Raw genomic sequence first — 13,123 nt, forward strand, 5'->3', positions numbered from 1 at the left:
TTATTTTAATTTTAGTACATTTTTTATATAACCTAGAAATCAACAAATACCGACTATGTCTACGCATTTAATGAAACCTTGTATTGAGTTATGTATTTCGCAATGTTTTTCAGTCACGACCTTTAAATTTTTTTTTTTTTAACGACTTTACTTTCATTTAAATTATTTTTTTTAATAGGTAAGTCAAAGTTACGAAATTTTATTGACTAAAATGTATGTAAACAGATGATTTATGGACGGTCTATTGATTAGATTATAAGATAAGTCTGCAGATCCCATTGTTCTGGATCAAAGCCCTGATTTGAGAAATTAAAAAAAAAAAAAACTTTGTTGTAAATCCTAGTAGCATCCGGCGTCTAAAAGTTTGTAGTGCACATCCTAAAGTACATCGGTAAGATCTTAAAGTCGGTCACGCCTTAACGTTGGCTTACGTTTTAAATATTTCAGGTCGTATTGTATTTAGCTCCCTAATGGACTCTGAGAAAAAAAATACTAAAGAGTTCCGGCCAGGAATCGCATCCAGGAAATCGAAGCCATAAAAACCAAAAGCCAAAAAAAGTGTGTGTACACAACTCGACCACGGAGGTCGTCATATGTCTTATATAAATGATTCCCTTGAGTCAATTATTACTGTAAAATTAAATCTAGTAACAATATAATCTGATTCCTTCGAAAGTCTGACGCGTGACGAATAAAATTAATCAATCCACATGTTTCGTAGAAAATTTATTACCCGATTGGAACTCGAAACTTTGGGAAACTCCGTACGGCACAAAGAAACTCCAAATATATGGTAATTACCGAACAAAGACCGACTAACGAAGTATGAATATAATGGTATAAAAGTTGAACAAATTGTTCTTGTAACAAAGTGGAAAGTAAAATTCTTTGTACTTTTTTCTAACATAATGTAGTTGAAATATCAAAATCATTATCGTTTACAATATTACTTTCTATAGAAACGGAATAGGAAGTAAAATATAAAATTGTCTTGGGACACCCGATTGAATCACGTGGATTCCGATTTGGCTCGCGTTTTTTGTTTGTTGTCACGTGTTAGGCAAAAAAGTAGCCTATGTCGTTCCTAAGACTCTAAATGCTCATATCGAATTTTCATCAAATTCAGTTCGTTGGTTTGTTCGTGAAAGGGCGACAGATAGACAGATAGACAGAATTACTTTCACATTTACATTATACATATTGTATTAGTATACGAGTACATATAGATTATCTAACAAACACTTTAAAATAGATTAATTAAATCACAGTGACAACAATAACAAAAAAACTTTTTTAAATATTTATGTACAATATAATATTGTGTGCAACAGAAAGAGACAGATAGAAAGAGAAAGAGAAGGTAAAAGCGGGTGCATAATGCTTTGTCTTTATGTCACATAAAGATATACCTGCCATTCTACTCTCTGTAATCCTCGTAAAAAAACGTTTCGGAAACAAAGAGTGCGTATTAATTTATAGCACCAGTATTATAAGCATACACCAGGGATGCGAAGGCGGAAATTCGGTGAGACACATCACAGTTTAAGAGTCGCTCTTACCCCAAAGTTTCACCAAGGGACATTTCTCTTCGAAAAGTTTCATTGATATTTTCATAACATTATTTTAGTATTATTATCATCATAATTGTTTAGTACTTTCGTGCAAGTCCCATCAGATGTTCTATTTTCAAACAGCAATACTCACTATAATTGTAAGATTTGAAATTAACATGTTTATTTCTATTATTAAAGTTATTGATTTCGGGATATTTACCCTGTTTTTTAGTTATGTTCGGTGAAGCTCGATATTTCGACATTATCTACGAATGTTTTTTTTACGCAGCAAACGTACGAGACATCACATCACATCACTATAATTGTGTTTCGATTTGGAGGATGATTTAATAAAACTACGGCCAAGATTGGTGGAACATTGGCGATGTTGGGTAAGGTTCGTTTCTTTTAAGGCCAATGTTTATGAACGACGGTCGCTTTTTACTGTTTTTTAAAATAAAATGTATTAATACTTTAGGAAATTTCGGTGCACTATGAACTTGAAGGTAAAAGTTTCTGACAATGAGATACTTCGCTGATGTCGCGCTTATAACATGTAAAAATCATTGCAGTAAAATCGCCGATATTTTTCTCTGCAGCTCAAGATCTCCGAGTACTTGGCTGACGTCTCGGTTTGGCCATACAAAGTGAAAATGTTGCCAGTATTTTGGGCACTCCATCTCAATGTAGTGGCATCGATGAATGTTGTGATTTATTGTATATACATTACATAAGTATAAAATATATATTATCTTTTTTTATTTAGATTAACAAAATACGAATACTAGGATTGAAGGCAATTCGAACATAAATTCCAAAAATAAAAAGTTATGACTTAACTTGATTTGATTTGATTTGATTTTTAAATCTCATTGATACTTGTTAGTAGGGCTTTGAACAAGCCCGACTGGGTAGGCATTAGAGCTGTTGTGTTCTGGTATGAGACGTGAATGAGTCAGTGCTACTACAGACACAAGGGATTATAATTGACAAAGGGACTTAGTTTTTAGCGTTATTGGTATGTTGGCAATTTAGAGAATGGCTAATATTTCTTGCAGCGTCATTGTCAATGGGCGATGGTGACCACGTACCATCAGATCCATTTGCACTTCCGTTTACGTATGGTCATATAAAAAGTGAGATTCAATCAGGACTATTTGTTAAATTAGTAACAATCTGTATATTTTATGTGTTAATATTGATAACCTATTAGTTCTGTAAATAAAACAATATCTGTTGAATTTATTAATTATGCACAATGTAAATGCGTCATTTCATGATTGTATTGTTTTTGACGTATAATATTTTGTATCTAACAAAAATGTTTATCGATGTCTTGGCACCAAATATTGACTTGGTTCCTGATATTTGGTGATAGACTTCGTGTTAGCTGGTCCCAGTAGCAGTTCATTAGTTTTCATACTTGACAGCAATAATTTGTATTGGTTTGTTCTAGTTTGAAGGGTGAGTGCAACCAAGGTTGGAGGTACATTGGCGATGTACAGAATGATTAATGATTCTACCATGTGCGGCAATTGTCACGTCGATTATTTGCTGCTTTGGCGACGTAACGGTACTTAAATTTGCAAAATTATTGCTTTTAAAGATCTATATAGAAGTTGTTTGGCTTCCATCGGCTGGTAGAGTGAATTCGAAATTTTAATTTAGTATTTTTTTTAAATTCTCATTTCAAGAGCTGAGTCACTTAGGTCACTTTGTTGTTCTAGTAGATTTTACAAACATTTTTATCCTTACAATTATTATACCATGTTATCTAGTGACGCTTATTTATATTATGTTTACCTATATTATACATAATTCTATATAGCTCGGAGGTAGGATTTTCAAGATAAATCTTACATATTCCCATTGATCTATAGTATACGAGATCGTTCAAATTAGAATTTCTGTTCCAAGATGTCTTGTCTTTGTTTTTACTTCTTTCAAAGTTTATTGTTCCTGTTTTGTTAAATTATTGTTATTTATCATTTTTAGTAATGATATTGCATTCGTTGACAGTTATATGCGTATCGTACGTCTTTAGTATGCAAATTGGCTGTTTGCCGAGTACCAAGTATTTTGGTGTGTCATGACATTTTTCTTTATTTCAGGACGGATTCGAACCATTTGAGACAAAGAAATAAATACACAAACATTCCATCTGAAGGGACTCTAATACAGTTTTTAAGAAAATTACTAAACATGAAATAAGATTTAAACTTTTATTTTGTGTATTCAGATTTCAGAACGCTATTTTTTTTGGCTCTGAAATCAATACAAGATTGTTGCCGAGTGAAATTATAGAAAAAATTCTAGCAACAATTTATTGTAAATTGATTTTGATCAACAAAATTAAACAAATAATAAAAATGCATTCCATGTACTGGTTTATTTATTAGTACAGTAAAGTTTCTTTCTAAAATAGTCCTTATGCTTATTGATATAAGAGCTTTCGCATTACATTTAAACATAATATTTATTGATTAAAAGAATATGTTTATTGTTGCATAAAATTGTTAAAGATTTTAAAAACAAAAGATAGCTTTAAAATCTTTTATACTTAAAATAAAATACCATACACTTTCGAATCGCTTATTACGTATCCTATTGCTATGCTGTCCCATGATGCCATTCCTATCAGCTTTGATCAAAACATCGGTTCAAATAAATGTTTCATATATTGATAGCAACTGCTGAATGCGACAGCCTGCAGATATTTTATATCAAAATTGTGCTCTAGAAGAACTATTTCTATTTATCTGTCGATTCAAGAATTCGCATATTATTGCAAGTCGAGACAAATATACATTTGTCATTGGTCTTTGAAACTGCCAGATTCGTTCCTCCAATTAATTATGGTAATTGTAAAAATAAGTGGCTTGTTTATATTCCAATGCGCAAAGACCTCCAATCCTATTAAGGGTATAATTAAACACAGCGAACATGGCAGAACAAGTCCCATAAGCTGAATAATCAACCTTCCGTTCTTCCGTAACTTTCATTATGGGGCCAGGACTTGAAATATGGCCAAGTTCTTATCAACCTTTTTTTAAAATCTGAAAAATGCAATTCAGAATATTTCTTTAAAGAGAGGGTTGAGGGGAGAGGAGAAAGCACTTCTCAAAAAGGGTGCATTAGAGTGGGATGGATATATATGGACTTCTCGCCTATTATTAGGAATTAAACTAAAAACAACCAATACCCATTGTTTTAAGGATACAGACGGGACACAGGATTTTTAGGTTATGACGCTACTCTACAAGCGCTCGCAAATATTATTATCCGCACAAATCTAGGAGTCTCCTGTATCCCCTGAAAACCAAAGCGATCTCCTCTATTAAATAAGATAATAAACTATTTTATATATGTCAGCTTTTAAAAGTCTTCATAAACAACATCACCAATCTGCACGCAAAACCGAAATCCATTAGCATGTATTGACATTTTATTCATATTATTGATTGACATTTGTATTAAATTATTGGTAAAAAGGAGTCATTAATAAAATTTGTTTTCAACTCCATAAACATTCCTTGACAGAACTGTGCATTTGTGTCAATTATTTACGACTCTCCTTGACCGGAATCTCTTGTAAATGATGTTTACGTAGTAAGTGTCCGCTGAATGAAAATAGTTGTCCCAATTTTAAAAAGAAATGTGTCTGAGGTATGTTTGACAGATATGTCTAGACAACAGCAGAAAAATCAGTAGATTAATATAATAAATGAGCTAAGATACCTTAGTGGTGAGACCACACAAATCTTAACCTAACATCGTTAGGAAACCTACCTGTGACTACTGTTTTTAGTTGCATTCTGCTTCTCATTAGGAAAGAGGGTCTTCTCTTGTTTCGTATTATTTTAATAATATAAAACAACGATGTGACTTGTGTATGCGCCACTCATACGCTGAGATGGACCAGAGGTAAGAACGTGTATCTTAACCCAGCAACAACCCAGTGCAACCCAGGCAACCACCACGTTATGTATGTCCCTAATTTGTATTTATAATTCATCTCGTGCTCGGCGGTGAAAAAAAAACATTGTTAACAGGAAACCTGCATGTGTCTAATTTCATCAAAATTGTGCCACATATGCATTCCACCAACCCGCATTTGAACATCGTGGTGGAATATTTTCCAAATCATCTCCTTAATGAGAGAGGATGCCTTAGCCCAGCAGTGGGAAATTACTTTTACTCGCACGAGGGAACTGAAGATATAATTGAGCTTTATGATATTTGTCATTATGGCGTAGAGGTCACATGGCGGGTCACGTCATAGTATAGGTATATCTTTGGGGACACAGCGCTATTCCCTAGTGAAACTCGTTTTGAAGATCATCATAAACGACAGTCTTGTCACATTTTAATTCTTTGTGTTTTTATGTATTGACCGTGAAAGAAGAGTTTTGGCGTTGTTGCAGTTTATGAGAGAAATGAACATTAAAATGTAACATTATTAAGTATATTGTTATTGATTCATAGCAAATGTTATTTTAATAATATGATATCGAAGGAGACGGGTAACCTAGTTACATTCCTATATCAGATAAAATACAATATTCATAGGAATATGATAGAAATGTAAATCAAAACATCATACACTAATGTATACAATCGACTCTCTGTTACTTTGTCTAACCGCGAACGATCTGCCTCCAGTTGATGTTTGTCCGATTTTCGTCTTTATATTAAGTATGTTAAGAGTCACAGGTGCAAATGACAAGGTCTTGGTTCTTTGTAAATTTTCATCAATATTCATGAATTTCATGAGATGTCACATAGATGTATAAATCTGGATGTGATAAATGTCGTAGAAATTTGATGAATTTGTTTGTCTATAATTCTGAAATTCCTTTTGATATAAGTGCACATAGTTCATCTAAGCTCTTGTTTTTGTCCTTTGATCTTAGAGTTTTGTATTTCTTTCTGTTAATGGTGGTTTATATAATTACGTATGATGATCTTGTGCTCGGTGAAGATAATAAGACTACGATCATTTGGCAACTACTACTTAAAATTTTGAATAATAATAATTAATTTGAATAACTAATTCCGGTATGATCAATACGTGGAAGCTTGTTTAAATCCAAATTTTAAAAAGAGAATTTATTCCAATTCCATATACACACATAAATTAAATAGTCAATACAATTTATTATCTATATCCATCTATACTTATAATAAATTTGAGGAAGTAATATCAAATTTTTAATTTTTTTTTACTTAATGCATATGTGTACACGATGCATATACCAAAATAACATTTTTTACAATTTTTGTCTGTCTGTCTGTTTATTCCTGCTAATTTCTGGACCGATTTTGACGGGTCTTTAACTGGCAGATAACTAATATAATAAGGAGTAACTGAGACCAAATTTTTATTTTTTGTTAAATTCAAACGTGTACAAACAACGTCGCGGGTACAGTTAGTAAACTATACGTAGAAACAAATCTCTTTGTGTCCGTTAGATTGAGCTATAAAAAGATGACAGATAGCCTATCTACCAGCTCATGGACCTTACTTGCTAATGGTAAGTACGCTTTCGTAGACATTTGTCCTTATACATCTTGAAGGCAAACTTGAATTACATTAAATCCAGAACAGGAAAAACGAATTAACGGCAAAATCTTTAAATATTGTGAAACATTCTTTCGTATATATTCTAAATCTACAATTATGACTCAGCTTACCATCTAGTTGGTGTTTTTGTATTTCGAATTTATCGTTCAGTATTTTTTAAATCTCGAATCCGATCTTTGGCATAGAATTGGCGTTTTAATTCGGTAGGACGTCATATAAACAACATTTTTTAAAACTTTATTTTTGCCAAAGATGTAAGCGGTACATTTTATTAACAGAAATAAATGTGAATGACTGTTGCAAAGTGATGACCTTCATTTTATTTTTTCGTGATTTTCTATTGTTTAATTATTTCTAAGTACATATTACTTTAAGCTTCTTCGTTCTTCACTAGCTAGGTTATTATGCTGCATATCATATGCTTCACATTTTAAAAGTTTGACGTTCTCGGACCAATTCACGTGACGTAAGTCACTATGGTTTATATAAAAAAAAAAAAACATTTTTTATTCTGACATTCATCGGAAAATATGTATATAATAGCTATTATTTTTACCGTTTTATGGTGTTTCCGTATCATTTGATTATTATTTAAACGAATTTATGAAGTGTTAGCTTGTATTTTTACACACACCAGTATTGAAAGGACTTATAATATTTTTAAAAGATCACTGGTTGGATTGGTATCAGAAATAAAAGTGAATCTGTAAGTGTCTGTTTATATAATCTGTAATTATACATTAAATGTGACTAGAGTGTTGAGTGTTTCAAATACGACTATTACTACTATTGACTACTAAGCTGTTCGAAATTTTATTAAACAATCAAATCAAATTAAATTTATTCAAGAATACATCACAATGAAATGTTTTTGAATCATCGATAATCAAATACTACCATCGTTTCGGAAAGCAGCTTCTAGTGAGAAGAATCGGCAAGAAACTCGCAAAGTTGCTCTTTACAAATAAACAGATTCCAAATGCTGTTCTTTAAAGTAATTGATGTGATGTAATGACGACTTCCATGGTCGAGTGGTGTGTACACCGGTTTTCATGGGTACGCCACTCTAAGGTCCCGGACTCGATTCCCGGCCGAGTCGATGTAGATTACCATAAGTTTTCTATGTTGTCTTGGGTCTGAGTGTTTGTGGTACCGTCGTTACTTCTGATTTCCATAACACAAGTGCTTCAGCTACTTACATTGGAATCAGAGTAATGTATGTGATGTTGTCTCATATTTATTATTATTATTTATTATTAAAAATTAGTGTCCTGAGATGGAACCCGAACCTAAGAGCGTTTCTTTCTCACACCGGCTCCAAATATAACAATAATTATAACTACATTATATAATCGTAAATCAACTTTTAAGTAGTCTAATATTTTTCATTTCATTTTACCTAGGAGGACTCTCAAAAATATGTTAAATATGCAATTATTTTTAATACTTTTTAGTGCATTTTTATTTGTTTTAAAATAGTGTTTTGTTTCAAGTCGGTTTTTCTTTTTGTTAAAATTTTATTTATTTATTTAGTCTTAATCTTTCGAAATTTTGTAAATGGTAAATTGAGTATATTTCCCGGTATCATATTATATGCGAATATACTATAATGCTTTTGAATGAAAAATCTCGTCACATCCAGGGGAACCGTGATTCCCACGTCAATTTCCTGTCTCCTTGTAACGTTCAAAGCTTAATATAAAGAATATTTCTCGCGTTAAATAAAGTCACGCCAACATGGCATAGCAATTAAATATACTTAATTAAAATCTAAATGGTTGAGTGGTTCATTTAAGTTCAATGTGTAAATCTCTATAGCACATGTAGGGCAAATTTTGTAAATTAATTTAATGCGTTAGTCATTTCCAAGGAATGAATTGGACTAAAATATAGTTGATTTATAACGCAATTATTAGTTTTTTTTTTGTTAATTTAAGATAAACTTTATGCACTGGTGTTATGTATTTTTGCCACTTATTGCATATTCTACCATCAAACTAGTTTTGTTTTAGGCTGGTTTGAAGTTTGAGTGAGTGTAAATAAAGACAGAACTCTGACTCTGATGCAAATGATGTTTAAATTTTTTTACAGCACCAATATCTATTATCTATGTAATATAATAATTATCTTATCTATTATCTATGTAACGTAAATAAAAAAAAGTAAAGTAAAAAGAATCATGTTCATTATACGATCTTCACTCACAATTTTTTTCGAAATTGTTATTTATCGTTGTCTATGTTAGAATGACACGTAGAAAATATATATTATAAACAAAACAAAATTACTTTTATAACAAATTTATTGCAAGGATATAAGATAAGAATCATTAACAACAAAATACTTCGACCAATTTCAGGTTTTCTAATATTTGTTTTTTATAAATAATATATTTATTTATTATTTCTAGAAAAAACAGTAAAACAATGATACACCTAACCGTATTTCGCGCCACCTCCCGCCAAAAAGAGAAAGAATTTTCATCCACCTGTCAACTTGACGCGTGACGTACGGAAAGTCACACTAATTCTCCTTATAATATATTTTTAATTAAACTAGATAAACTTAACAGCTAATTTAAATTATAATTAAACAAAAAACAAATTAGTGTCAATAAGTTATAAATTCGACGCTCTTGTCAATAATCTTACGAAATTAACGGGAGTTCTGAATAAATCTTAAATTGATATTATAATAATTTAGTCCAATGAGATGCGCTCAAGTTTCTTTCAAAACTAAAATAGCCGTAACTACATGACTTCTGCGAGAACTCTACTTGTAAATCAAGCAAAGTTACGAAGCAATTTACATCATTAAATATATCCTATGAAGTAAATACATTGATTTACATTATATATGAACACATGTGCCCAATAGGTCGACTGGAAAATACTTGAGGACACAATCGAGCAAACCCGAAGATTAACTAAAGATGGCGTCTTCAAATGTAGCGCCATTTTTAAGTTTCATGTATTTTTTTTTCATACAATCTATACTAATATTATAAAAGTGAAAGTGAATCTGTCTGTCTGTCTATTGTTCTTTCACGATGAAACCGCTGAACGAAATTTGATGAAATTTGGTGAAAAGCAAGCTTGAACCTGCGGGTGGTGAACAAAGCTATGACAGCTAGTATGTTCTATATATCAAAGAGGTCCTGTAACAATGTAAACTAGGAAATATGATCTTAATAGCTATGGACTTCCAAATCAATGCTTAATTGGTTTGTGTAATGTGAAAGAAATCTTGGGCAAAAAATAGAATACATCTGGAGTATCTTTAAACAGCACTATATTGTACTTAATATTCTATTAGTCGAAAATTCAATAATAAACTATTTGTATAAAATATATTTTTTGGGAAATTGTTCTGAATCCTATTAAAGTTGAACGCGGTTTGGTTTGTATCAGCATGTCACGTTCCACTGGATCCATTCACATCTGATCTCCAAACGCGAGCGATATAAATATTCCCATCTCTCATGTATTTATTACAATTTTACAAACGTCATACTGTGTACATAAAAGTAAATACATATTGTCAAAAAATATAACAACGATATAGATTTATACATCAAAAAAATGGAATACTTGTTCCAAGAAATTGGGCTGTTCTTTAAAACCTTGTCAAAGTATACCGTACCATGTAATAACAACTATTATTTTTACACATAATATATATTCTTAGAAAAAAAAACCTATTAGTTAGTAAGACCATCTTGTCGATCCAGTGGCTAAATAGGCCGTGTATATAATGCCCTGGATTCAAAACCGATTATTGTCTGAAAAAGTTGTTGGTTTCTTAAGCACGTAAGCCATTGGTTCTGCACCTAAAATCTGTCCGGGCATACTCATACGATATGAAAATTAACTTCTTTATTTGAAGTCGGTTTAAATAGCTGTATAACTTTATTGAGTCATTTAAATTCATATAACCAAGTAGATGAACGCAATGAATGTGAATTTTACGATTTCGTGCAAAATTGTATTGCAGTCAATTTTATTTGTCCAAGAAATCTTTTATTATGGTTCGTCTGACAGTATAACGCAGCTTTATATGAGACGTAAGTACCTTTGAATGAATAAACTGGGTTTATTAAATTTAAATAATGCATACATTTGATTGTAGCTACATCATCCGACATCACATTGACGTTTCAAGCCTTTAATATTTATTAATTTATTTAATTTAATTTTCAGTAGGATAATCAACAGTAGATACAATGTCACATGAAACAATTATATCAAATTATCTTTTCAAATGTTCTATTATTTTCAGGTAGTCTCATCATGCATTATCACATTATACAATATGTGTTTACGAAATAATAAATATTAATCAATCACAAATGTATCACAATACATACTTCAAAGTTGAAAGAAATTCAATTTATTAACAGAATTAAGTATAGTTATTAAAAACGGATGATGGAATGTGACAAGACTCAGAATGAGACAAAGTTTGTACTTTTATGTAGTTTATAAATGTGTTCGTTCAATCTTGAATTTTTTCAGAGTATTCTAGCAGATCCTCCGTCAGAATCTGCTAGAATGCTCCTGGAGTTCTACTTAATAGCAATTAATTTTAAATAATGTCAAAACCGAACGAAAAGGGTACAATGGGACTGACGTCCCAAAAATAAATAAGACCAAAAATATATATATATATATATATATATATTTAATTAAACTTAATCAAATTATAATTATAAATGTTAATATCATATAACATTTGTTAAAGGATTAAGTAGAGGAAAATTTATAAAAAAAAAAAACCATAAGTTTTATATTGGTAATAGGACCTCAGTAACTTGTATGAACTTGCTAACATGAACATCTACTATTGGTTTTATAAAATATCGTAAATTATTGAAGAATGTTTAAAAGGATGAGGCGTGTAAATTTAAGTCTTCCTCAGTAAGTCGAGAATTCGTATTTCTTAAATACCATAATCGAAAAACGAAAGGAAACAATACATTAATTTAATAAATTACGAAAATAATTTCTTTTTTTATTTATTATTTTCGAACCAATTTTTCTCTTTTCCGAATTAAATAAGTACTCCCATTACGAATAAAATTTACATAACATTACGATACGGACACGGTGTACCATTTCCATTGAACATAAATATTTTAGAATGCTCGTTTTTTTATATAAATTATATCCTCAGTGAGCATAAAGCGACTGAACCATTACAGTATTAAGTTAATATAATTACGACTTTTGCTGCCACAAAATAAAAAGAAGATATTCCGAAATTACTCCGAAGATGTGTAGACGTCAGACAAGACACTACATTTTTTTTTGTGACAGGTAGGTCTGGCAAATGCCCACGTAATGTTAAATGTTATATATATCGCCAATAGCACCTTCGGAACTCTGATGATTTTAATTAATTTCATTCTGATTTAGTAACACTATTGCATCGTGGTTGGCAGGTTAAGAAACTGGAATTAGCTCGGCTGACCAATTGGATGACGGAACACATTGTGATGAGACAGGAGGAAAAAAAGAAAAAAACAGAAGAGAGCGGTCGGTGGTCAGAATCCGGGTTTTAACGGGGTTATCTAACAAAATTAAGGGGGATTGGTGCTATAACTTGCAATTGTGCCGAGTGAACCTATTATGTTAAATACATAAATGTATTTACATCTAAGTGTTTGGATTTATAAAAGAACTAAGATGTTATTTGCCTTGTGTCTGTAGTTACACTGAATCACTCCACTTTTAAACCAAACCAGTAAATTAAACAATACCAGGTATTGCTGCTGGGCGGCAGAAAACCTGATGAGTGATATCTGATACCACCTAAAATAATATGCATCATTGTCCATTTGTCCCCGTGTATGCTTAGATTAGGGTTTAGATGCGTTTTTTAAATAGATATAATGATAATACAGGAAGGTTTATACATGTGTATAATACATGCTCATAAAGTCGAGAAACACTAATTATGTCAGAGGTATTATGTTTCACATTTAATT

The 13,123-nt window shown here is 31.3% G+C and overlaps 1 protein-coding gene across 2 annotated transcripts in view; it reads right to left on the reverse strand.

The window, feature by feature from the left end:
- LOC124534091 (RING finger protein nhl-1) overlaps positions 1 to 13,123 on the reverse strand; it is a 121,868-nt gene that overhangs the window by 30,823 nt on the left and 77,922 nt on the right. The window lies entirely within an intron of this gene.

This window comes from Vanessa cardui, chromosome 12 (assembly GCF_905220365.1).
Source record: "Vanessa cardui chromosome 12, ilVanCard2.1, whole genome shotgun sequence".
NCBI lineage: Eukaryota > Metazoa > Arthropoda > Insecta > Lepidoptera > Nymphalidae > Vanessa > Vanessa cardui.